General features: G+C 55.8%; 1 protein-coding gene and 2 long non-coding RNA genes across 3 annotated transcripts in view; 2 read left to right on the top strand and 1 right to left on the bottom strand.

The window, feature by feature from the left end:
* The window catches only part of LOC119564877 (immunoglobulin superfamily member 1-like), a 967,916-nt gene that overhangs the window by 878,825 nt on the left and 65,980 nt on the right, over window positions 1–23,111 (bottom strand). The window lies entirely within an intron of this gene.
* Window positions 1–23,111, top strand: part of LOC122463646 — a 106,468-nt gene that overhangs the window by 53,319 nt on the left and 30,038 nt on the right. The gene's annotated exons all lie outside the window — the stretch shown is intronic.
* LOC119564837 lies at window positions 413–18,576 on the top strand. The gene is made up of 3 exons (XR_006287229.1): window positions 413–549; window positions 9,068–9,071; window positions 18,567–18,576. It is a non-coding gene; the product is annotated as an uncharacterized LOC119564837 (long non-coding RNA).

The following is a 23,111-nucleotide window of genomic DNA, read 5'->3' as shown; positions in this document are numbered from 1 at the left end:
GGGCGTGAATGGACCCCTAGAGACTTGACTGGCCTGTCTCCCGCTAGGGAGCAGAGCTTTGGGCCCCCAGGGGCTGGGGTTGCTCCGTGTCTCATGCTGTTAACCCAGGGCTCAGAGGAAACTGTGGCCCCTGTGGAAAGGCATCCAGGAGCCCGTCCCCAGGGCTGCCGGGTCTGACCACCCACGGAGGCCGCGTGGTGAGGACGGGCCCCAGGACTGGGTGACGGGGCCTGCATCTCACAGCCTGTCTGCTTCCCCCTGCAGAGCCGAGGTACCCCAAACCGAGCATCTCCCTGAGCCCCAGCGGGGGGGTCTCCCTGGGGGGAGCCGTAGCCGTCTGGTGTCGGGGGCAGCACCGGGGCATGCGGTTCGTGCTAAATAAAGAGGGACGCCATTTCCCAGCTGTGGCTTCGAAGGGGTTTGAGGCTGTGTTTCCCATCAGCAACGTGAGCCGGGAGGACCGGGGGAGCTACAGCTGCTCCTATCACAGCAGATCGGGGTCAGCCGCCGCATCGTCCCCCAGCGACCCCGTGGAGCTGGTGGTGAGAGGTGAGGTGCCCAGCTCGGCGTCCCTGTTCCCAGCCCCACACCCACGGGGGCTCGGTGCTAGTGGGACACTCTGAGCCAGGCTCTGCCCTGAGCCCTGACCCCGCAGTGGGGATGCCCAGCCGGGGAGCGGGGACGGAGTCACTGGGGGGTTCCCCAGCCAGGGGGGAGCAGCAGCCCCTGGGGACTTGGGGCAGGGAGGTGACTTTAACGCTGCCCCTTGTGCGCAGGAACTGTGAGTCACTATTTAATCCCGTGATCCCCTCCCCTCTGTTCTCCTGGCGCGGCCACAGACTCTGTGTGATGGGAGCACATCGCGGTTTTCAAAAGTGTCCTTCTTTGTGGGGGGGCCTCAATCTTGGGGGATCTCAGACCGACCGCCCACAAACGGAGACACGCACAGTTAATGGAGACCTCTGCGAACACTGGCCTCAATAGCACTGGATCCCTTGTGTTGGGGGAGCACGTAGAGCCCCTGCCATGGTCAGGACCCCGTTGTGCCAGGCGCTGCATAAACACAGAGTGAAGAGACCATCCCTGCCCCTGGGAGCTCACGAAGGAAAGTGAATCTGACTGTGACTCAGGTTCCCCCTGCAGAATGGGGATAAAGATGCCTCGATGCCTCCCGGGGGGGCTGACTTCCTTCCTGTGTGGGGCTCAGGCCCTATAGTGCCAGGCTCTGGAGAGCAGCCTCTGAGTCGCCCTGTGCTCGGGGGGAGGGGAAAGGGGGGATGCAGTGAATGAGGCAGGGGCCACACACGGCGTATCAGAACCCCAAGAACTAGGCAGCCGCGGCTCCATGTGTGTGGGACTGGGAGCCCAGGTCACAGGGCCAGGTTTCTCGGTCAGGGGGACTCTGGGATGTGGGAGAGAATCTCTGCCAGGGGGCCCCTGGATCTGCCCATGCCAGGGCCAGACGGGGAATCATCGAAGATTAGGGTTGGAAGAGACCTCAGGAGGTCATCTTGTCCAACCCCCTGCTTAAAGCAGGACCAACGCCAACTAAATCATCCCAGCCAGGGCTTTGTCAAGCTGGGCCTTAAAAACCTCTAAGGATGGAGATTCCACCACCTCCTTAGGGAACCCATTCCAGTGCCTCACCGCCCTCCTAGTGAAATAGTTGTTACGGGTTGGATCACAGAAACCCCCTTGGGGCTCCCAACTGATATCCCAAGACTACTTCTGCCCCTGCCCTCCTTGCCAGCTTGGGACTCCAGAATCCTGCCTGGCTGCGCCAGACGCGCTTGCCAGCCAGAAACACAGACCCAGGTCCGAACCACATCCCACAAGCTACAAGCTTAATTGAGAGCAGCTTACAGAAGTGTTCCTGTCTTTAACACTCAGATGCCCAACTCCCAGTCGGGTCTAAACCCCAAATAAGTTTGTTTTACTCTGTATAAAGCTTATACAGGGTAAACTTATAAATTGTTCGCCCTCTATAACACTGGTCGAGAGATATGCACAGCTGTTTGCAACCCCATCCCCCAGGTATTAATACATACTCTGGGTTAATTAATAAGTAAAAAGTGATTTTATTAAACACAGAAAGTAGGATTTAAGTGGTTCCAAGTAGTAACAGACAGAACAAAGTGAATTACCAAGCAAAATAAAATATAAACACACATGTCTATGTCTAATCAAACTGAATACAGATAAAAACCTCACCAGTTCCAGTAAGCTTCCTTTTACAGACAAATCTCCTTCTAGTCTGGGTCCAGCTATCACTCACATCCCCTGTAGTTACTGTCCTTTGTTCCAGTTTCTTTCAGGTATGTTTGGGGGTGGAGAGGCTCTCTCTTTAGCCAGCTGAAGACAAAATGGAGGGGGTCTTCCAGAGGTTTAAATAAACTTTCTCTTGTGTGTGGAGACCCCCTCCTCTCTCCTATGCAAAGTCCAGCTACAAAATGGAGTTTTGGAGTCACCTGGGCAAGTCACATGTCCATGCATGACTGAGTTCCTTACCAGCCACGCCACATTCCTGGGAAAGCCCAGATGTGGACTGGTGTCTCCAAGTTGGTTGTTGGCTTAAGGGCTTCTTGATTGGGCACTTACTGAGAATAGTCCTTTCTCAGGAAGCTGACCAACTGCTTCACTAAAACCTACTCAGAATCAAACAAGTACGCAGCCAATACTCATAACTTCGAATACGATAATGACACATGCATACAGATAGGATGAATAGATTCAGTAGGTCATAACCTTGACAGAGATAAGTTACGTGGCATATGTAGCATAAAACACATTCTAGTCATGTCATATATACATTGACAAGTATATTTTCATAAAGCCTTATGGGGGCACCGTCACAATAGTGTTTCCTAATATCCAAACGAGACCTCCCCCACTGCAACCTGAGACCATCGCTCCTTGTTCTATCATCTGCCCCCACTGAGAACAGCCCAGCTCCATCCTCTTTGGAGCCCCCCTTCAGGGAGCTGAAGGCTGCTATCAAATCCCACCCCCCCACTCTTCTCTTCTGCAGCTGGAGGCCGGGGCTGGGCGGGTGCCCGGGTCTGGCTCTCACAGCCTGTCTCCTGTGCGCAGATCCCAGCTTACCCAGACCCTCCATCTCTCTGAGCCCCACTGGAGTCACCGCCCCAGGGGCAGACGTCACCATCCGGTGTCAGGGGCAGCGCCGGGACGTGAGGTTCTTCCTGCACAAGGCTGGAGACCTGAACCCGCCGCGACACATGGACCCTGCTGGGGACGGGGCCGAGTTCCACATCCCCACCGTGGGCCGGCAGCACGGAAGGAACTACAGCTGCAGCTACCGGCCCCCATCAGAGCCCTTCGTCTCCTCGGACCCCAGCGACCCCGTGCAGCTGGTGGTAGCAGGTGAGGGGCCCGGCTCCACGTCCCCACTCCCAGCCGGACCCTCAGAAGGTCGGCACCCAGATGGGATGCTCAGAGCCAGGCTCTGCCCAAAGCCCTGGGACTCCCGTGGACAGGGAACGGGGAGAGCGTCACTGGGGGGTTCCCCAGGCAGGGGGGAGCAGCAGCAGCTGCTGGAGGTTCACAGCTGAGGGAGGGGGGATCCCTGCCCCCAGGGGGAGCTGCAGAGCAGGGGCCTTTCCCAGGGGATGCTGCCCCCACACTGGGGTTGCACAGAGGAATCGGGGCCCAGGGGCTGCCCAGCGAGCTCCGTCCCCAGCCACAAACCCCCCTCCCCGGGACTGACAGTAACGATCGATGCTGAGTCATGGGCAGAGTTGGATTAAGGTTTCCTAGGGCCCTGGGCCAGAGCAAGGGGGAGTCTCTCCCCACCTTTTCACCTGCCCTCCCTCTCCTGTCCCGCCTCCTCGGCCTGCGGCCCCGCCCACAGCCCCACCCCTTTCTGCCCCTTCCCTGGTCCCGCCCCATTCCGTCCCCCCACTGCAGCCCCGCAACCCATTTGCTACTTTCTGCCCCCCCAACTGCGGCCCCAAGACCCGAGAACTCTGTCCCCCTACCCCGGCCCAGGGGTGCAGCGGGGAGTGAGAGTCCAGTGTGGGACCAGGGGAGAATCTCGAGTCACAGATTATGGGGCAGCTTCCCCCAGTGGTTGCCCAGGGGGAGGGATGGAGGCTGTTCTCAGGAGCAGTGACTCCCCCACCGCCGACAGATTTGGGAGGGGAGCAAAGCCTCCTGCTCAGACACGAACCCGCCCCACTAACAGGGCAGCCGGAGGCCCCCTCTGGGGGCAGCTGGGCCCATCAGTGGCCATGGGGGTGGTGCCCTGGAGGTCCCTGTGAGGCTGCCAGGGGCAGCCAGCATGGGAAGCGGGATACCAGGCTAGATGGGCCTGTTCGCCTGAGTCAGTGTGGCCATGAGGAAGGGGGTGAAATGCCTTAGAAATGATGGCCAGGCTGGATCAGACAGCGCCCCCAGTACCGTGCTGGGGCAATGGGGCCAGCTCTGACCAATGGGGTGAACGCCCCCTACTGAGCCCCCCGCCCACTGCAGCCCAGTGCCCCCTAGCACTACAAATCCCCCAAATCTTGCTTCATCTGACCCCACTTGATAACCCAACATCCTCCCCATAGAATTTTCTCCTGGCTGTGCCCTGTGGTGTCCCAGCCCCTTGGGTGCTGCCTGGGGTGGGAGGGGCCGCGGGGGGAACAGACCAGCCCCTCCCGGCACTCACGGCCTGCTGCTGTTTCCCAGGCGAACCGGGACCTCTGGCACCTCCGTGTCTGACCAGCCACATCATCGCTGGGGCAAGCGCGGCAGCCGCCGGCCTCCTCCTCCTCCTCGTGGCCTTCCTCAGCTTCCGAAAAACCCGAGCCAGTAAGTGCCCCACCCAGCGAGGAAAGGGTTCAACCTGCCGCTAAGCAGGGCGGGATGGCCTTACGGCTTGGATGGGGGACGGTGCCGGGAAAGCCAAGGAGTGGGGTGGGGGCTCAGCAGGGGGTTCTACTGCATGGGTTATCCCTGTACACACACATCGGTCCCACCCCAGAGGGTCTGCATCTCAGCACAGGCTGAGGGGTCCCCATATAACCAGTCCCTTTGCCCCACCCCAGAGGTGGCCGCATCTCAGCGCCGGGCGAGGGGTCCCTTTATTAAGAGCCACCGACACCGTGCCTCTCTGGTACATGGGGTGCCAGGGGCGCCGACCTATGGATCAGGTTTGTTATAGCAAGTCACTAAGGAGGGAGGATTAGGGACAGGAAAAGCCCCCCCCGAGTTAATCTGCCCCGCCCCTGGCGCATGCTACAGTGTTGTGCTGCCCCCCACCCCTGCTGCCCTGTGCTGGGACCGGGGGATCCCGATCTGCTCACGGGGGATTCTGGTTTGTGTCCCTCTGCAGGAAAAGGAGCTGCACCGAGACCCAGCAGGTAGGAACCCGGCTCCTCCCCCTCCCAATCGACCTGCCGGGGTCACAGGGCTCCTGGGTTCTCTCCTTCCTCTGGGAGGGGAGTGGGGTCTAGTGGTTACAGCAGGGAGGTGTGGGTGTGTGTGTTGGGGGGTGACCCGGAGTCCTGGGTTCTAGGGTACTGGGTTCAGTGCGAGGCAGAATGGGGGGCTCTCTGGGTGTGTTGGGGAATCTCTCCGCGGTGGGGGGATATGACATTTACAAGGGGATTTTCTCTTTTAGCACCAGCCCTATGGGGGCATTAAAGGCATCGGCTCAGCAAGACCCCGTCTGTGAGTAACAAACCCAAGGGGGTACCGGGGTGGGGCAGGACCCCAGGGAGGGACGGGGCTTGTGGGGGCTCCACCCATATGGGGCAGGGTCTGATTTACAGCTGCTGCTGGGCGGGACTAAGGAGGGGGTCCCAGAGGTAGCTGGTGTCAGCTGAGAGTGTTGGACTCCCAGGAGCTCCCTGGGGCCACCCTCCCTTCCCGCTCTAGTTCCCCGTCCACTCCTGGCTCCCAGCCCCCTGCTCTAACCACTAGCTAGACCCCACTCTCCTCCTGAGCCAGGGCGAGAACCCAGGCCTTCTGACTCCCAGCCCCCCGCCCCCGCTGTAACCCCCTCGACATCTTTGTGACTCAGTTTTCGTCTCTGTAACACTGGGCTAATGACCCTGGCCCATGGTGTGGGGTGGGGAGGGGGTGGCTCTGCCACGCTCTGACCCCCCGGGATGGATGTGGGGGGGTCGGAGCTGGGTATGGGGTCCTGATCTGCGCCAGCCGGGGGTGCAGCTCAGCGATTGTCTCTGTTCCGCAGATGCCTCTATCGACGAGGGAAAAGAGCCACAGACCCTGGTAAGTGTCCCCTGTTCCCCCATGGGGCCTGACCCCCCAACCTTGCCCCACATGGGCCCCAGCAGCCCCCTCACAGCCCCCCCCCCCCAATACACCTTTCCTGGCACACTCAGTGGCTTGGAGTGGGGGTCAGGCTGGTAGGAGAGTGGTGGGCTTATGTGTGTGAGTACCCTGTGCTGTGTGTGTGTGTTGGGGTGTTGGGAGATTCACACACACACACACACACACCTCAGTGACTCCCCTCCCTGCCCCAGGAGCCCGACCCCAGTGTCCAGGGACTCACCTACGCAGAGCTGGACGTCCAGGTGTTGCAGGCCAAGCGGGGTGTCAAAGTAAGATTCAGGACTCACAAAATTTGTCAGACCACTCTGTTTATTAGCAAAGTACTTTGCTAATGCGCCCAGATGTGAGCCCCTCTCTGAGGCTCAAGGTAACTTATTTATACAGCTAAGCCAAAGCCAGTTTAACATAAGGGACAAAAAGAAGCAGAAACTGACAAATATACATACATATCTTATTTGCATACGAACATTTACCAATCTCCTAGCTCAGTAGGAGCTCTAAGTTAATTAGTTTGAGGACCCATTGTCTCACACGCCTTAATGTTTCTCTTCCTGACAACTATATTTCAACAAACCCTTCAAGTAGCATTTCTTTAATGAATTAGAATTTCAATATAATTCATTCTACTTTCACAGGGGGAAAGCTGCCCCTGAGTCTGCCCAGCCCAGAGTGTATGCCGCGATCAACATGCCCCGGGGGGCCCCGCAGTGAGAGCCCCTGCAGCCATGGGGCACCTGGCCCCAGGGGGGGACAGACTCACCCCCCCTGCAGCGCCAGTTCCAGAGAACTCTGCTTCTAAGAAGCTTTAGGGGAAATGCTGCCCTCCCCCCACTGCTGCCCCGTCCCATCGAGCTGCTGGCCCCCTGCCCCGTCCAGACCCACATGTAGGGCCGCTGTGGGGGGCTTAGCACCGGGAGGGGGAGAGGATGTGCTGAGGCTGTCTATGTTATTTTGCATCCTGTTAATCTCCAGCTTTGTAATAAACACAGAACCACAAACCAGCCCCCCTGGGACCCAGCTGTGCATGTGTGTAACACCTGGGCGAGATGGGGTGGGGTGCGTGGGCTGGTTATACAGGGCCCCCTCGTCCAACGCAGGGATGCAGCCCCATCTGGGGTGGGGTGCTGGTTATACAGGGACCCCTCGCCTGGCGCTGGGTTGCAGCTCCTCTGGGGAAGGTCGTCCGTTGGGCAGGATGCCGGGGTTCACACCCTGACTCGGGGCGAAGCTGCAGAAGGGTCTGTGATGCTGTACAGAACTCCAGAATTTGCTAAGCAATAAAAAAGGCATAGTCAGCCAGTTATTTTAGAGATTTTAAGTTGACTTAAGACACATTTTAAAGTAAAATTTTAGAATAAAAGAAGGAAAACTGTATTTTCAAATTATACAAATAGATGGTCTCAAATTACTTCGGCTGCAAATAAGGTAACTTTCAATGGAAGTGTGACACAGCCATGTGCAATGTTGCACTCTAGGTGTGTACTACAAGGTCTGGATTCATCAACCTGTATCTTAGCACTCAGGTGGGCACTCTTTTTATTATCTTGGGGAAATGAGAAGCCCAAGCCCACAGATAGATAGATGCAGAATAAGGAAAATAGAAACTCCTTTTCCACCATGAATATTGATTGATAAAAATCTCCTTCCTTAGAAGTTTTTAAGGTCAGGCTTGACCAAGCCCTGGCTGGGATGATTTAGTTGGGGATCGGTCCTGCTTTAAGCAGGGGGTTGGACTAGGTGACCTCCTGAGGTCCCTTCCAACCCTGCACCCTCTACTGAACCTCCCACCCCACTCCCTGCCACACAGCGCCCCCTGCTGAGCTCCCTGCCCTACTCCTTTCAGCCTAGCGCCCCCTGCTGAGCCCCCCGCTCCTGCAGCCCAGGCCCCCTGGCCCTGCTTAGCTGGATCCTGCTCAAGCCCAGCCTGACCTACAGGCTAGGACTCCTCCCCAGACTCATAGCTCAAGCTGCAGAGGCCCTCGCTCCCCAGGTTCGATCCCTGGGATGGTCCTTCTCCCCCCACCCCGCCTGACTCCCAGCACCTACCAGTCTCCTCGCTGGGGAGCTCCTGGGGGCAGACCGGGAAGAGCATCGTCTGCACCCCCCAGCCCTCCACCCTGACAACCCCCGGCATGGCCGCCAGCTGCTCCTTCACCGAGGCCGTGCTGTCCAGGGGGAAGGGGTGGCTGTAGGCGGCACCGTAGGCCTGGCGGAAGCGGAAGAGGGAAATGCCCCCAGGGTGGCCCCGCAGGACCCACGCCACATTCTGCTCCAGCTCAGCCCGTTCGGCCATGAGAGGGTGCAGCTGGGGGCTGGCTGGGGGAGTGGGTGGGGCGGGGCAGCCGGCTGGGGGCCTGCGCGGGGCTCTTCAGGGCTGCCCCCTGGTACGCTGCCAGACCCAGTGACTGGTTGGTGAAGATTAGCAGGGGCGGCTGCCGGGGGGTGGCCACAGGAAGGCGGGAGCTGGGGAAGTGGCTCAGCGAGACAGCACCCGTTCCGCATGGGAGCTGTTGTAAGCCAGGGCAGATTTTGCACCGAGCCGAGGCTCCCTCTAGGGGCGCTTGGGCCCCATAGCACAGGCCTGGATCTTTCAGCTTCATCACTCGAGACTTGTGCAAAGAATCGGGGGGCAGGGGTGGGAGAGGGGTCCAAGTTCACTCCCAACTTGGGTGGGGGCAGCGTTCAATTTCCCACCAGCCTCAATTCCCCAGGCAGTGTCGCTCCCTGGGACCTGGCGCCCGCATTCAAGGCCGAGATTCTCAGTGAGGGGGGTTTCGTGCATCCCCTTTGCAGCCAGCTCTGTACCAGGCCTGTTTAAACGATTCCTGTCCGTCATTCTGGGTACCCCCAGGCGCCCCATCATTGATTTCACCTGCCCCAAAGCAGAGGCAGGACCAGACGGTTTGCCTTGTTACAGCAAGATGACACACTCCACCCCAGAGACAGCGGCATTCTCAGGGCTGGACTGTGCCCTCCAGCCAGAGGGCATCAAAGCCAGAGCTGCGGTTAAGCTCTGCAATCTGTAGGCAAAAGTTATTCTGCCATTTTCGAGGGGGAGAGGGAGAGAATTTGCCCAAGGTAGATGGCAGAAATGGGATCAGAGCCTTGTTCTCATCACTAGACCCCCACTCCCCTCCCTGAGCCAGGGAGAGGACCCAGGAGTCCTGACACAGATCTATCCTGAAAATCACTGATGCACCTAGTAGTGTAGACAGTACCTGTAGTGCTACCCCCAACAAAGGGAAGGGCAAGGTGACACACAGCAACCACATGCAGTTCCCACTCCCCCCAGTAGGGGGGCAGCCCACCCACAACCCATGACCACACCTGCTTTAGGAGCCTCTGGGTGCTGCCGTTCGGGTGGCACCTCCTTCTGGATCCAGGGGTGATGGCGGCGTCTCTTGGGGGTCTTGGCCTCTGGCAGCACGTCGCAGGCTGCGTGCCGGCACCTGACCCACGGTTCCTTGCCCTCCTCGTCCAGGACCACCAGCTCCTTCATGTCACCCAGCAGGTGGCGCAGCGAGCGGTAGCCGTGCCGGGGCAGATCCAGGAGCCGGCCATGGTGCTGGTGGAAGAGCCTCCCGAAATCCCGCAGGGGGATGCCCCCAGCGTGACTCAACAGCAGCCCCAGCACAGCACCATTGAGGGTCAGCTGCGAGCCGGGATCCAGCCGCCCCCCCCGGCAACAGCTGGAAGGAGAAACAGCTGTTGGGGGGCTCAAAGGGCACCAGATGGGAGGACTTAACCCTTCACTGGCCACCCGGGGAACTCTCTCATAGCAGAGGGGTGGGCCTGGGCACAGCCGGGATACCAGGGGAGATGGGCCCCTTCTCTGAGTGGGAGAGAAATTCCCTGCCCACGGTGGGACTGCAGGTCAGGACTAAAAGAAAAGCAGTACTTGTGGCACCTTAGAGACTAACCAATTTAGTCTCTAAGGTGCCACAAGTCCTCCTTTTCTTTTTGTGAATACAGACTAACACGGCTGTTACTCTGATACCAGGCAGGACTAAGGCTCTCGTTAGCAGGCGGCAACTCGGGGTGGGGGCAGCCCCCCTCCCCAGAGACACTAGGCCCCACTCCCCTCCCAGAGCAGGGGAATGGGACCCAGGCATCCTGGCTCCCAGGCCCCCTGCTCTAACCACTAGTAGCCCCTACTCCCCTCCCAGAGCTGGGAAGAGAACCCAGGGGTCCTGGCTCCCAGCCCCCTCCCCCCTGCTCTAACCACTAGCCCCTACTCCCTTCCCAGTGCCAGGGAGAGAACCCAGGAGTCCTGGCTCCCAGCCCCACCCCCCTGCTCTAACCACTGGCCCCCATTCCCCTCCCAGAGCCAGGAAGAGAACAGAGGAGTCCCAGCCCCCTCTAGCCACTAGCCCCTACTCCCCTCCCAGAGCCAGGGAGAGAACCCAGGAGTCCGAGTCCCAGCCCCCTCTAATCACTGGCCCCCACTCCCCTCCCGGAGCCGGGGAGAGAACCCAGGCATCCTGGCTCCCGCCCGGTCTCACCTGCCGTAGCCTCCGGCTGGAAGCCCTCCGGGAGGGGAGCGGACAGGGCGCAGCTGAGCTCGCCCGTGGGGACCTTTGTAGCCAAGTTTCCTCGCCCCTCCCGCTTCCGGCTGAGTCTGGGCTCCTGTTAACCCTTTGGACGCTGTCACGAAACTGCGCAGTCGGGGCGGGGAGCCAGGACTCCTGGGTTCTCTCCCCGGCTCTGGGAGGGGAGTGGGGTCCAGTGGTTTTGGAGGTGGTTGGCAGGGGGCTGGGAGCCAGGACCCCTGGGTTCTATTCTCTGCCAGTGTTTTGGGCAAGTCATGTTACCTCTCTGCTAGCCCGCCTAGATGTAGGGTCCCCCAGTGAGCCCCCCGCCCTGTTCCCTACTGCAGGGCACCTCAACAGTCTATTGTCCCTTATGGAGCGGGGGGCAGGACCATCCCCTCCAGTTTATTCCCCATCCTCGGGTAACCCAAGGTACCCCCTTGGCAAATAGATTGGTCCATCCGCACCACAGTCTTTACTGCGGCAAGGGTAGACAAAGGCAGAAAACGAGCCCAGGCGGCCGGGCATTGCGTTGCCCCTGGGGCAGCCAGAGTCTCCCTGCTCCTCATCCAGCCTTTTCTTTCCTGTCCAGTTCAGGCACGGTGCGCCCCCCATATGCCCTCCCTGCCCCCAATAGATCCCTGTCCAGCTCCCTGCCACTCCCACCCCATGCACTCCTTGTGCCCAGATTGCTGGGTCACACCCACCCACGCTGCCCCTCCCTGATCCCAGCCAGGATTGGCAAGTGCCCGGGTCCACAGGTGCCCTGGGAGGCTGGGAACTTGCTGCTGAGAGGAAAAGGGGGGAGCAATACCCAGCCTTCAAAATAGAACCCAGGAGTCCTGGCTCCCAGCCTCCCACTCGCTCTACTCACAAGACCCCAGTCCCCTCCCAGAGCCAGGGATAGAACTCAGGAGTCCTGGCTCCCAGCCCCCCCCCCCCCCTCGTAACCACTAAACCCCACTCCCCTCCCGGAGCCAGGGATAGAACCCAGGAGTCCTGGCTCCCAGCCCACCTGTTCTAACCCATTAGGCCCCAATACTCCACTGCTGCACTAGGGGGTGCTATGCTGCAGGGGAAGGGGCTCAGTAGAGGGGCGTTCTCCCCTGGCCGTCACTGCTGGCCCTGATACCCCAGTGCACTGCTTGGGGGCGCTGTGCTGCAGGGAGTGGGGGCACAGGTCACTAGGGGGCTCTCCCCTGACCGTCAGTGCCGACCCCAGTGCTAAGTAAAGTCCTGCAGAGAGAAATCCTACAAAACCCTGTGCAACAATTACAGCCGTGGCCTTCTTCACATCCTCCCCGGAGTTCTCAGCTCCGATGGGCCTCTCAGTAGACAAGCGTCGCTAGCGGGATGGTTCCTGCTGGGCTTTCCCTTGGCTCTTCCCTCTTTGATATTGTAGCTCTGACTACACCTAACACATAAGAACGGCCACACTGGGTCAGACCAAAGGTCCGTCTAGCCCAGTATCCTGTCTGCAACAGTGGCCAGTGCCAGGTGCCCCATTGGGAATGAACAGAACAGGGAATCAGTGAGTGATCCGTCCCCTGTCGTCCTCCCAGCAAACAGAGGCTCAGGACACCATCCCTGCCCATCCTGGCTAATAGCCATTGATGGACCTATCCCCCATGAACTTATGTAGTTCTTTTTCGAACCCTGTTATAATCTTGGCTTTCACAACATCCTGTGGCAAGGAGTTCCACAGGCTGGGAGTGCGTTGAGTGAAGAAATACTTCCTCTTGTTTGTTTTCAACCTGCTGCCTATTCATTTCATTGGGTGACCCCTAGCTCTTGTATTATGAAAAGGAGTAAACAACACTTCCTGATTTACTTTCTCCACACCAGTCATGGTTTTACAGACCTCCATCATATTCCCCCTGAGTTGTCTCTTTTCCAAGCTGAAAAGTTTTAATCTCTCCTCATACAGAAGCCGTTCCAGACCCCTCATCATTTTTGTTGCCCTTTTCTGAACCTTTTCCAATTCCAACTGCACAACACTAAGAAAATCCCCCGCTTCTTCACATGGTGTCAGCCTGCTTTTCCTTAGCTGCACTTCCACACCCCGTGATTACTGGTCTGCCCCATTTTTCACAGGTTATTTGTAGTTCCTTTTCATCTCACGTGCAGCTACGCTTGGCAGGTACCCTGTGGTCAGGACAGACATTTAAAGACGTTACAATCAGGCGGCAGTTGGTTTTGGACAATATCTTGTCCAAAATTGCAATCCATTTTCCCATAACCTCACCTGTTGGCACATCTTATGCAGTAACCTTTGGTCTTAGCGGTTATTGCTAGGTCACACAATCATCTTAAGCCTCTGGCCTAGTCTGGCAAAGCTAAAATCGTACAGGTCTCAGCCTGTAGGCCTTGCTATTAACCATGCTTTACTAATACCTAATACACACTACTCACGCCTACTTATCTATCCTACACTGCGCTAATCCTGCAACTCCAGTCTAAGGAGCATCCGTTGATTGTATAGCAAATAGCACATCCATTGGCCGTACCATCACATAATACACTGAGAAACGGAGGATAAAATGAAGGCTCCACACATAATCGGGGTGTAGTGAGCAGAGCGGCCTCCCTCTGGACTTGAGAGCAAGGGACCACTATGTTTCCCTTGGTGGGTGGAGCCAAATGTGCCCCACCCCCTTCCCAGAAGTACCGGGGCGGGGCAGGAAGTATAAAGGGAGGGCCCTGCAGGGGAAGGAGGCAGATGTCTCCAGCCTGTTGCTGAATGCAGACTCTTTGCTGTGCAGTGCCCTGCCCCCGGGGGAAACCAACCCTGGAGACGTAGTGCCAGGACTGTCGTCCGCAGTGTACCCCACGGAGACAAAGGACCCCTGGACTGCGGAACCCCCCCCCCCCCCACCCCCAGGCTGTGGTAGGAAGTAGCCCAGGGACGCCAGACTTTCGTCCGGTTTTGTGGCCGGAGCACAGGCTGGTGTGTTTGGGTAGGATCCCCACTGACCCAGTTGTGGCACTTCATATTCTTCATCGGGATATGCTTTTGATCTGAATATGGCATTACTGAGTTGTATTTTATGCAAGATGGGTCAGGTAAGATATCATTGGAAAGGTTATGATTTACTGAACGTGATTATCCTGTTTGTATGCATGGATCATTTCTGTATCAGTCAATATTCCTAACTTTAATGTACCAATTACAAAAATGTTTGCACCTGAGGAACGCCCAAACACAAAACGCCATGAGTCTGGCTGGTTGGTCAATGAACCGTTAGGGGGAACAATAGGATTTTGAAGATGCTAATCTCCTACCTTCCTCAGATGTTGCCTGGGATGCTCCAAACAACCTTTGACTCATGGCTGCTTTGACACGGCAGGGTCATGTGATAATATCACCTGGTACTGGACTCCATCTTGGACTGATAGTAGTTTTCCACTTGTAGGAGGTGGGGATCAAACTGGGAAACAAAGGATTCCCGCCTTATGTAAATCCTATTTAAGGCTGGGGAGTGAGATAATCAGGATTGGTTCTTCACTGAACCCCTGCCCAAGCTGACTGCTGAAAACACCTAAAACTGGTCTGGGGAAGAAAGGACTGAACCCAGGCTAGAAGGTGTCTGGCCTGTGAAAGGAATACCTGGAGCTTCAAGTTGCAAGCAGGAGGAGTTTGTCTTCAAGAAACTCTGCAACCTGCTGAAACCAATATTTAGGGTGAGAAATTACTGCTTGTAGCCAGTTTCTATCGTATATTAAACTATAGTTTGCATGTTTGTTTTATTTGCTCAGTAACCTGCCTTTGATCTGTTTGCTATCCCTTATATTCACTTAAAATCTATCCTTTCTAGTTAATAAACTTGTTTTGTTTTCTCAAAACCCAGTTTGTGGAACTCATTACTGGTGGGTGGGGGGACAAAGCTGTGCATATCTTCCTCCACATTGAGAGATGAGGCAAATTTCAATTAGCTTACGCAGTACAGTTCTCTGTGCAGTGCAAGACAATACAGTTTTGGGTTTGCACCCTGAGAGGGTGTGCACCTGAGTGCAGGTCAATTCCTTAGCTGAAAGCTTTCCCGTGCAGGGCTGGTTTCAGTGTCTGTGTCTTTCTGCAGCTGGGTGTGTCCCTAACTCTGTGTGTATGTGCTGGAGAAGGCTTGAGGGCCTGGCTCAGCAGGACAGGGTGAAGGAGCCCAGGCTGATGGAACGGGTGGGCTCTGTGGTACCCCAATACATCAGGTGGCATCCCCAGAGTGGGGGGCACCTGTCACACCAGTGTTGGAACCATTCACTGTTATTTACTCCTCGGGGAATTCTGTGCATCTGCGAATGCGCAGAATTAATCTGTCCTGCACAATCTTGATTTTTCCCGCAAAAAATATATTCTGGCCGAGAAGTGCTGCAGTTCCGCCTTTTGCCCCCCAGAGGCTGCCGTGGGGCCAGAGCAGCCGGCTGCGGCCCGGCACTGCCAGCCCCTGGGGGAGTGGCTCTCACTGGGCAGAGAAGGGGAGTCTGCCTGAGGCCACTGGTGCGGAGGGAGACTTTCAACGGGGGAACAAGCGCGCCGTGACCTGGCCGCGGGGCTGAGGCAGCAGAAGCTGCTGGAGCAAGAGAGAGAGAGAGGTGGAGGGACGGCAGGCAGCCACGGGAAGGGGCGTCGAGCCGTTCCCCAGAACGGCCAGCAGGAGGCGCCAGCCGCATGGCGCGTGGAGCAGCCCGTCACCGAACTGTTCCAAAGCCGACCGAGGTGCTGCACGTAGGGAAGAAAAACCAAGCGCAGCAGGGCAGGGTGGGGGCGAACGGGCCTGGCAGCAGCACGGCGGAGACGGATCGGGGAGTTGTGGTGGATCACGCCCTCAGCATGAGGCAGCCATGCGATGCCGTTGCAAAACCAAAAGCAAAGGCAGCTTTAGGCTCCATTAAGAGAGGGGCAGCGTGCGAGTCCCGGGCAGTGAGAGTCCCGCTCTGCTCGGCGCTGGGCACAAGCCGGATTGAGACAACTGTAATATCCTCCTGAGAACCCTGTTGTCTGAGGTGGAGAGGGATCAGGTTACAGCTAAGGCAAGGGGAGTGTCAGCTTTCAAGTGAAAAAAAAAAAAAAAAGGAAGCTATCAGTCAAGTTCCTACCCCACGTAATCGAAAGCGGCTCAGGGCATTTCTGGGTATGGCCGGCTTTTGCAGGATCTGGATCCCAGAGTTTGGACTGTGGGCTAAACCCCTGTACGACTGTGTAAAAGGAGCAGATCATGACCCCTTCTATTGGACCCCAGAGGCTGACAGGGCATTTAAAATCCTGAAAAGGAAGTAGATGGAAGCCCCGGCTCTGGGCCTGCTGGATCTCTCTAAACCGTTTCAGTTGTATGTACATGAACGAAAGGGGGTGGCCCTAGGAGTGCTCACACAGCTGTTAGGAGCATGGAGGCGTCCCGTGGCTTATTTTTCAAACCAACTGGATCAGGTTGCAAAGGGTTGGCCGGCATGTTTACGGGCAGTCGCAGCTACTGCCCTAGTGCTTGAGGAAGCCGAGAAGCTAACATTGGGAGGGGTTATGCAAATCTATACTCCCCATATGGTCCGAGCGTTATTGGATGCAAAGGGAGGGCTTTGGCTCACCCAGGCTCGGATTGCTCCTATCAGGCTAAGCTGTTAGAGAACTCTGAAGTCACCTTACAGCCTTGCCCCTCCCTTAACCCAGCCACCCTCTTGCCAGAAACAGAGGAACAGGAACATGACTGTTTAGAGATCATAGATGCCCAGTACTCCAGCCATCCGGATTTAAAGGATATACCCCTCCCAAATGCAGATTATGAGTGGTACACTGATGGTAGCAGTACTGTAATAAATGGGCAAAGGAGGGCGGGTTATGCTGTTGTGACCCTCCATGACACCGTGGAAGCTGCAGGTTTGCCTGCTGGGACCTCTGCCCAGCTTGCCGAACTAATAGCCCTGACCCGTGCACTTGAACTGTCAAAAGGAAAGGGGGTCAACATTTTTACCCATTCAAAGTATGCTTTTGGGGTGCTCCATGCTCATGCTGGCCTGTGGAAGCAAAGGGGAATGCTGACAGCCCAAGGCTCCCCAGTCAAGTACGGGCCTCAAATCCTCCGGCTCCTAGAAGCCGTACAACTTCCCTCGGAAGTGGCGGTGGTACACTGTAAAGCCCATCAAAGGGAAGATCAAGATGTGGCCAGAGGTAACGCCCGGGCAGATAGAGAGGCTAAGCATGCTGCCACCCTGCCATCCCCTCAGACTGAGAACACCCATATGCATGCCCTTATCCCATCAGTAGGGGAGCTTCCAACCCCTCAGTACTCTGGGGAGGAGAGACAGCTAACTGACAAACTTGGTCTCCGGGAAAAGGAGGGATGGCTCCATTCCCCAGAAGGGAAGGTCCTCCTACCAAAGGGCCTGATCCAGCCAGTGCTGCAGAAACTACATCAAACCACTCATGCTGGCAGGGAAGCACTTATCCAGCTAATGGGAAAATACTTTATCACTTCTGGACTCCGACCCCTGGCTGCCCAGGTACAAGCGGACTGCTTAGTCTGCCAAAAGAATAACCCCCGACCGGGACATCCTGTGCCACCAGCTGCCCTAGAACCCACTCCGGGCCCTGGACAAGTGTGGCAAATAGACTTTACTGAGTTTCCCCGGACCCCAGCGTTCAAATATCTCCTTGTCATAGTGGATCGGTTCAGCGGAGGGCCAGAAGCCCTCCCATGCCATAATTGCACTGCCAGAACAGTGGCCCTCAAGTTTGTTAAGGAGATCATTCCTCGCTTTGGACTCCCCCTGTGGATGGAATCTGACAACGGACACATTTCACGTCAAAAATCATTCAAAGCATCTCACATGCCTTACAGATCCCCTGGAAACTGCATATGCCCTGGAGACCGCAAGCCAGTGGGGTAGTGGAGCGTACCAATCAGACCCTTAAACGGCATCTCTCAAAAGCGGGCCAAGAAGCCTCACTGCGATGGCCTGATGCTTTGCCCCTCGTCCTACTCCGTATCCGCGTTCTCCCTAAGGGTAGATTATGGCTTAGTCCCTTTGAAATTATGTTTGGAAGGGCATGGCCTATGAATGGCACCCCGGTTCTGTCAGGGGAATGGGAGCTGGGTAATGGTTTTTTGTCACAGTATATGTGTTCCCTGTCTGCTCTTCTCTTGTCTCTTCACAGGTATACCAAGGATTCCCAGCCTCTCCCCTTGGACCCTCCCGTCCACTCCTTTCAGCCCGATGACTCTGTGCTTGTTCGTACCTGGAAAGACGAGCCTCTCCAGGAAAAGTGGAAAGGACCTTATACCGTCCTGCTGATCTCCCATACAGCGGCAAAGATCGAGGGACACAAGGACTGGATCCATCACTCTTGTCTGAAGGCAGCACCCGCCCCCTCATCAGCAGAACTGTGGACCGTCCAACCTGCTGACTCCTCATCTAGTGACGATCTCGGGCTAAAGCTACTGTTTAAAAGACACAAATAGAGGCACCTTAACACTAAAATGGGCCCACCCAGGTACTGGAGACCCTGGGTTGAGAAGACTCTGGTGATAATTAATTGGGTAACAATGTTATTCTCTGTATTGGTATTTCCAAACCGTGCATATTGGGAGCATAACTCCTTTGTTTTGCTTGCGCACCATGTTGCTACTTTAACAAACCAGACTGATTGCTGGGTATGTGCTCCAACTCCCCTGTCCCCAAAACGGGAATGCCCCTTGACATGCTGCCCCTGACCCTAGCAGAATTAGCCGCCACCAAAGAGCAGGAAAGAACGGACTCGCCGTTCTGGAAGAAGACCTCTTTACAGCAAGCCGCCTATCAGGACCAGGAGTATTCAGTTGCAGTACTCACTGAGGGAGTGTTATGTTTCACCCAAAACCAATCTGATCACTATGGGCATCCTGTGGGAAAAAGCTCCTGTGTTATTACACAGTGGGCTGATGGGTATTGGATAAAGACCAACAGGGGAGGCCAGCAGTGTGGGTGTAATGGTTCCTCCCCTTTTAGGGAAACTCTTACAAATAACCTTACCACAAAAGAAAGGTTTGGAAATATAACTTGTCGTCCAGTTAATATCTCCAATGTAGCAAGCCAATGGTGGGATAAGTATGCTGAAGAAAGTATGTATAAAAGCCTGTGTAACTTCCTGCTCTGGGTGCAGGATTTGAGATTCTATTCTCCCTGTACCTTGTTTGCAGCTGCAAATAAACTTTTCTGCTTCTCCACCCCGTTGTGATTATTGGGTGACGCACACCGCATAACGAACCCCTGCTGTTGTTTTGCCTCTTGGCACTGGGTGCCGGCAGCAACGTCTTTTTTCCGTGCGGACGCCACACCACGGCACGCATGGAGCCCGCTCAGATCACTTTGGCAATTAGGAGCACATTAAACACCACGCGCATTATCCAGCAGTATATGCAGCACCAGAACCTGCCAAAGTGAAAGCGGGTGAGGAGGCGACGTCAGCGTGGGGACGAGAGTGATGAGGACGTGGACACAGACTTCTCTCAAAGCATGGGCCCTGGCAATGTGGGCATCATGGTGCTGATGGGGCAGGTTCATGCCGTGGAACGCCGATTCTGGGCCCGGGAAACAAGCACAGAGTGGTGGGATCGCATAGTGTTGCAGGTCTGGGACGATTCCCCGTGGCTGTGAAACTTTCACTTGCAGAAGGGCACTTTCATGGAACTTTGTGACTTGCTTTCCCCTGCCCTGAAGCGCCAGAATACCAAGATGAGAGCAGCCCTCACAGCTGAGAAGCGAGTGGCAATAGCCCTGTGGAAGCTTGCAACCGCAGACAGCTATTGGTCAGTCGGGAATCAATTTGGAGTGGGCAAATCTACTGTGGGGGCTGCTGCGATGCAAGTAGGCAACACAATCAAAGATCTGCTGATATCAAGGGTAGTGACCCTGGGAAATGTGCAGGTCATAGTGGATGGCTTTGCTGCAATGGGATTCCCTACCTATGGTGGGGCCATAGGTAGAACCCATATCCCTATCTTGGCACCGAAGCACCAAGCCAGCGAGTACATAAACTGCAAGGGGTACTTTTCAATAGTGCTGCAAGCACTCGTGGATCACAACGGATGTTTCACCAAGATCAACGTGGGATGGCCAGGAAAGGTACATGACTCTCGCATCTTCAGGAACTCTGGTCTGTTTCAAAAGCTGCAGGAAGGGACTTTCTTCCCAGACCAGAAAATAACCCTTGGGGATGTTGAAATGCCTATAGTTATCCTTGGGGACCCAGCCTACCCCTTAATGCCGTGGCTCATGAAGCCATACACAGGCAGCCTGGACAGTAGTCAGGAGCTGTTCAACTACAGGCTGAACAAGTGCAGAATGGTGGTAGAATGTGCATTTGGATGTTTAAAAGCACGCTGGTGCAGTTTACTGACTCAGTTAGACCTCAGCGAAACCAATATTCCCACTGTTATTACTGCTTGCTGTGCGCTCCACAATATCTCTGAGAGTAAGGGGGAGACGTTTATGGTGGGGTGGGAGGTTGAGGCAAATCGCCTGGCCGCTGCTTACGCACAGCCAGACACCAGGGCTGTTAGAAGAGCACAGGAGGGCACCGTGCACATCAGAGAAGCTTTGAAAACCAGTTTCATGACTGGCCAGGCTACAGTGTGAAAGTTCTGTTTGTTTCTCCTTGATGAAACCTGCCCCCCCTTTTGGTTCACTCTACTTCCCTGTAAGCTAACCACCCTCCCCTTCCCCCTTCGATCACCACTTGCAGAGGCAGTAAAGTCATTGTTGCTTCACATTCATGCAGTCTTTATTAATTCATCACACAAATAGGGGGATAACTGCCAAGATAACCCGGGACGGGTGGTGGAGGAGGGAAGGACAAGGCCACACAGCACTTTAAAACTTATTGAATACCAGCCTTCTGTTTCTTGGGCAATCCTCTGGGGTGGAGTGGCTGGGTGGCCAGAGGCCCCCCACCGTGTTCTTGGGCGTCTGGGTGAGGAGGCTATGGAACTTGGGGAGGAGTGCGGTTGGTTACACAGGGGCTGTAGCGGCGGTCTGTGCTCCATATTAGTTTGATCCTCCAACAGCTTCAGCATTGAATCCTGCCTCCTCTCATCACGCTGCCGCCACCTTTCAGCTTCAGCCCTCTCTTCAGCCTGCCACCTCTCCTCCCCGTCATTTTGTGCTTTCCTGCACTCTGACATTGTCTGACTCCATGCATTCGTCTGTGCTCTGTCAGTGTGGGAGGACAGCATGAGGTCAGAGAACATTTCATCGGGAGTGCGTTTTTTTCGCCTTCTAATCTTCACTAGCCTCTGGGAAGGAGAAGATCCTGTGATCCTTGAAACACATGCAGCTGGTGGAGAAAAAAAGGGAGAGTGGTATTTAAAAAGACACATTTTATAGAACAATGGGTACACTCTTTCACAGTTGCTGTTAACATTACATACATAGCACATGTGCTTTCGTTACAAGGTCGCATTTTGCCTCCCCCCACCGTGTGGCTAACCCCTCTCCCCACCGCATGGCTAACAGTGGGGAACATTTCTGTTCAGCCCCAGGCAAACAGCCCAGCAGGAACGGCCACCTCTGAATGTCCCCTGAAGAAAAGCGCCCTATTTCAACCAGGTGACCATGAATGATATCACTCTCCTGAGGATAACACAGAGAGATAAAGAACGGATGTTGTTTGAAGGCCAGCAAACATACACTGCAATGCTTTGTTCTACAATGATTCCCGACTACGTGCTACTGGTCTGGCATGGTAAAGTGTCCTACCATGGTGGAGGAAATAAGGCTGCCCTCCCCAGAAACCTTTTGCAAAGGCTTTGGAAGTACATCCAGGAGCGCTTTATGGAGATGTCCCTGGAGGATTTCCGCTCCATCCCCAAACACGTTAATAGAATTTTCCAGTAGCTGTACTGGCCGCGAATGCCAGGGCAAATTAATCATTAAACACACTTGCTTTTAAAGCATGTACACTATTTAAAAAGGTAGACTCACCAGAGGTCCCTTCTCCGCCTGGCGAGTCCGGGAGGCAGCCTTGAGTGGGTTCGGGGGGTACTGGCTCCAGGTCCAGGGTGAGAAACAGTTCCTGGCTGTCGGGAAAACCGGTTTCTCTGCTTTCTTCCTGTGAGCTATCTACAACCTCATCATCATCATCTTCCTCTTCCCCAAAACCTGCTTCCGTGTTGCCTCCCTCTCCATTGACGGAGTCAAAGCACACGGTTGGGGTAGTGGTGGCTGAACCCCCTAAAATGGCATGAAGCTCATCATAGAAACGGCACTTTTGGGGCTCTGACCCGGAGCGGTCCTTTGCCTCTCTGGTTTTCTGGTAGGCTTGCCTCAGCTCTTTAAGTTTCACACGGCACTGTTTCGGGTCCCTGTTATGGCCTCTGTCCTTCATGCCCTGGGAGATTTGACAAATGTTTTGGCATTTCGAAAACTGGAACGGAGTTCTGATAGCACGGATTCCTCTCCCCATATAGCCATCAGATCCTGTACCTCCCGTTCAGTCCATGCTGGAGCTCTTTTGCGATTCTGGGACTCCATCATGGTCACCTCTGCTGATGAGCTCTGCATGGTCACCTGCAGCTTGCCACGCTGGCCAAACAGGAAATGAGACTCAAAAGTTTGCGGGTCTTTTCCTGTCTACCTAGACAGTGCATCTGAGTTGAGAGTGCTATCCAGAGCGGTCACAATGGAGCACTCTGGGATACCTCCTGGAGGCCAATACTGTCGAATTGCGTCCACACTACCCCAATTTTGACCCAGCAAGGCCGATTTCAGCGCTAATCCCCTTGTCAGGGGTGGAGTAAAGAAATCGGTTTTAAGAATCCTTTAAGTCAAAAAAAAGGTGCAGGGTTAAATCGATTTAATGCTGCTAAATTCAACCTCAGCTCCTAGTGTAGACCAGGGCTGAGAGTCACGTCTGACTGCAAAGTTGGGGGGCAGGACCCTGCCTGGGCAGACCCGCTGTGGGAAGCGCACGGAGGGGCAGAGGATGCTGAATGCTCCGAGGTCAGACCAAGGAAGGTGGAGGCCATGTGAGCTTCTTGCCCTGGAGACAGGCTGCTCACAGAGAGACTTCCCCAGAGTCCTGCCTGGCTTCGTGGGGAGCAGTTCCAGAGCATCTCCCGGGGACTCCGTGACAGTCCCATCCCCCGTCCCCCCCATTAGGTCCCCATCCCCCCAATTCTGCCCCCTGTCCCTTCACCACCCTTGTGTCCTCTCACACCCCTGTCCCCTCCCCCGTTCTGCCCTATCCCCATCCCCTATCCCCTCACACATCCCGACCTCCCTCCCTGGGGCAGAGGGGGGTGGAGGGTGTTGTGGAGG

Source organism: Chelonia mydas, chromosome 23 (genome assembly GCF_015237465.2).
Source record: "Chelonia mydas isolate rCheMyd1 chromosome 23, rCheMyd1.pri.v2, whole genome shotgun sequence".
In the NCBI taxonomy this organism is placed as follows: domain Eukaryota; kingdom Metazoa; phylum Chordata; order Testudines; family Cheloniidae; genus Chelonia; species Chelonia mydas.
Note: the sequence above shows the minus strand (reverse complement) of the source record. Positions and strands in the feature narration are given on the sequence as shown.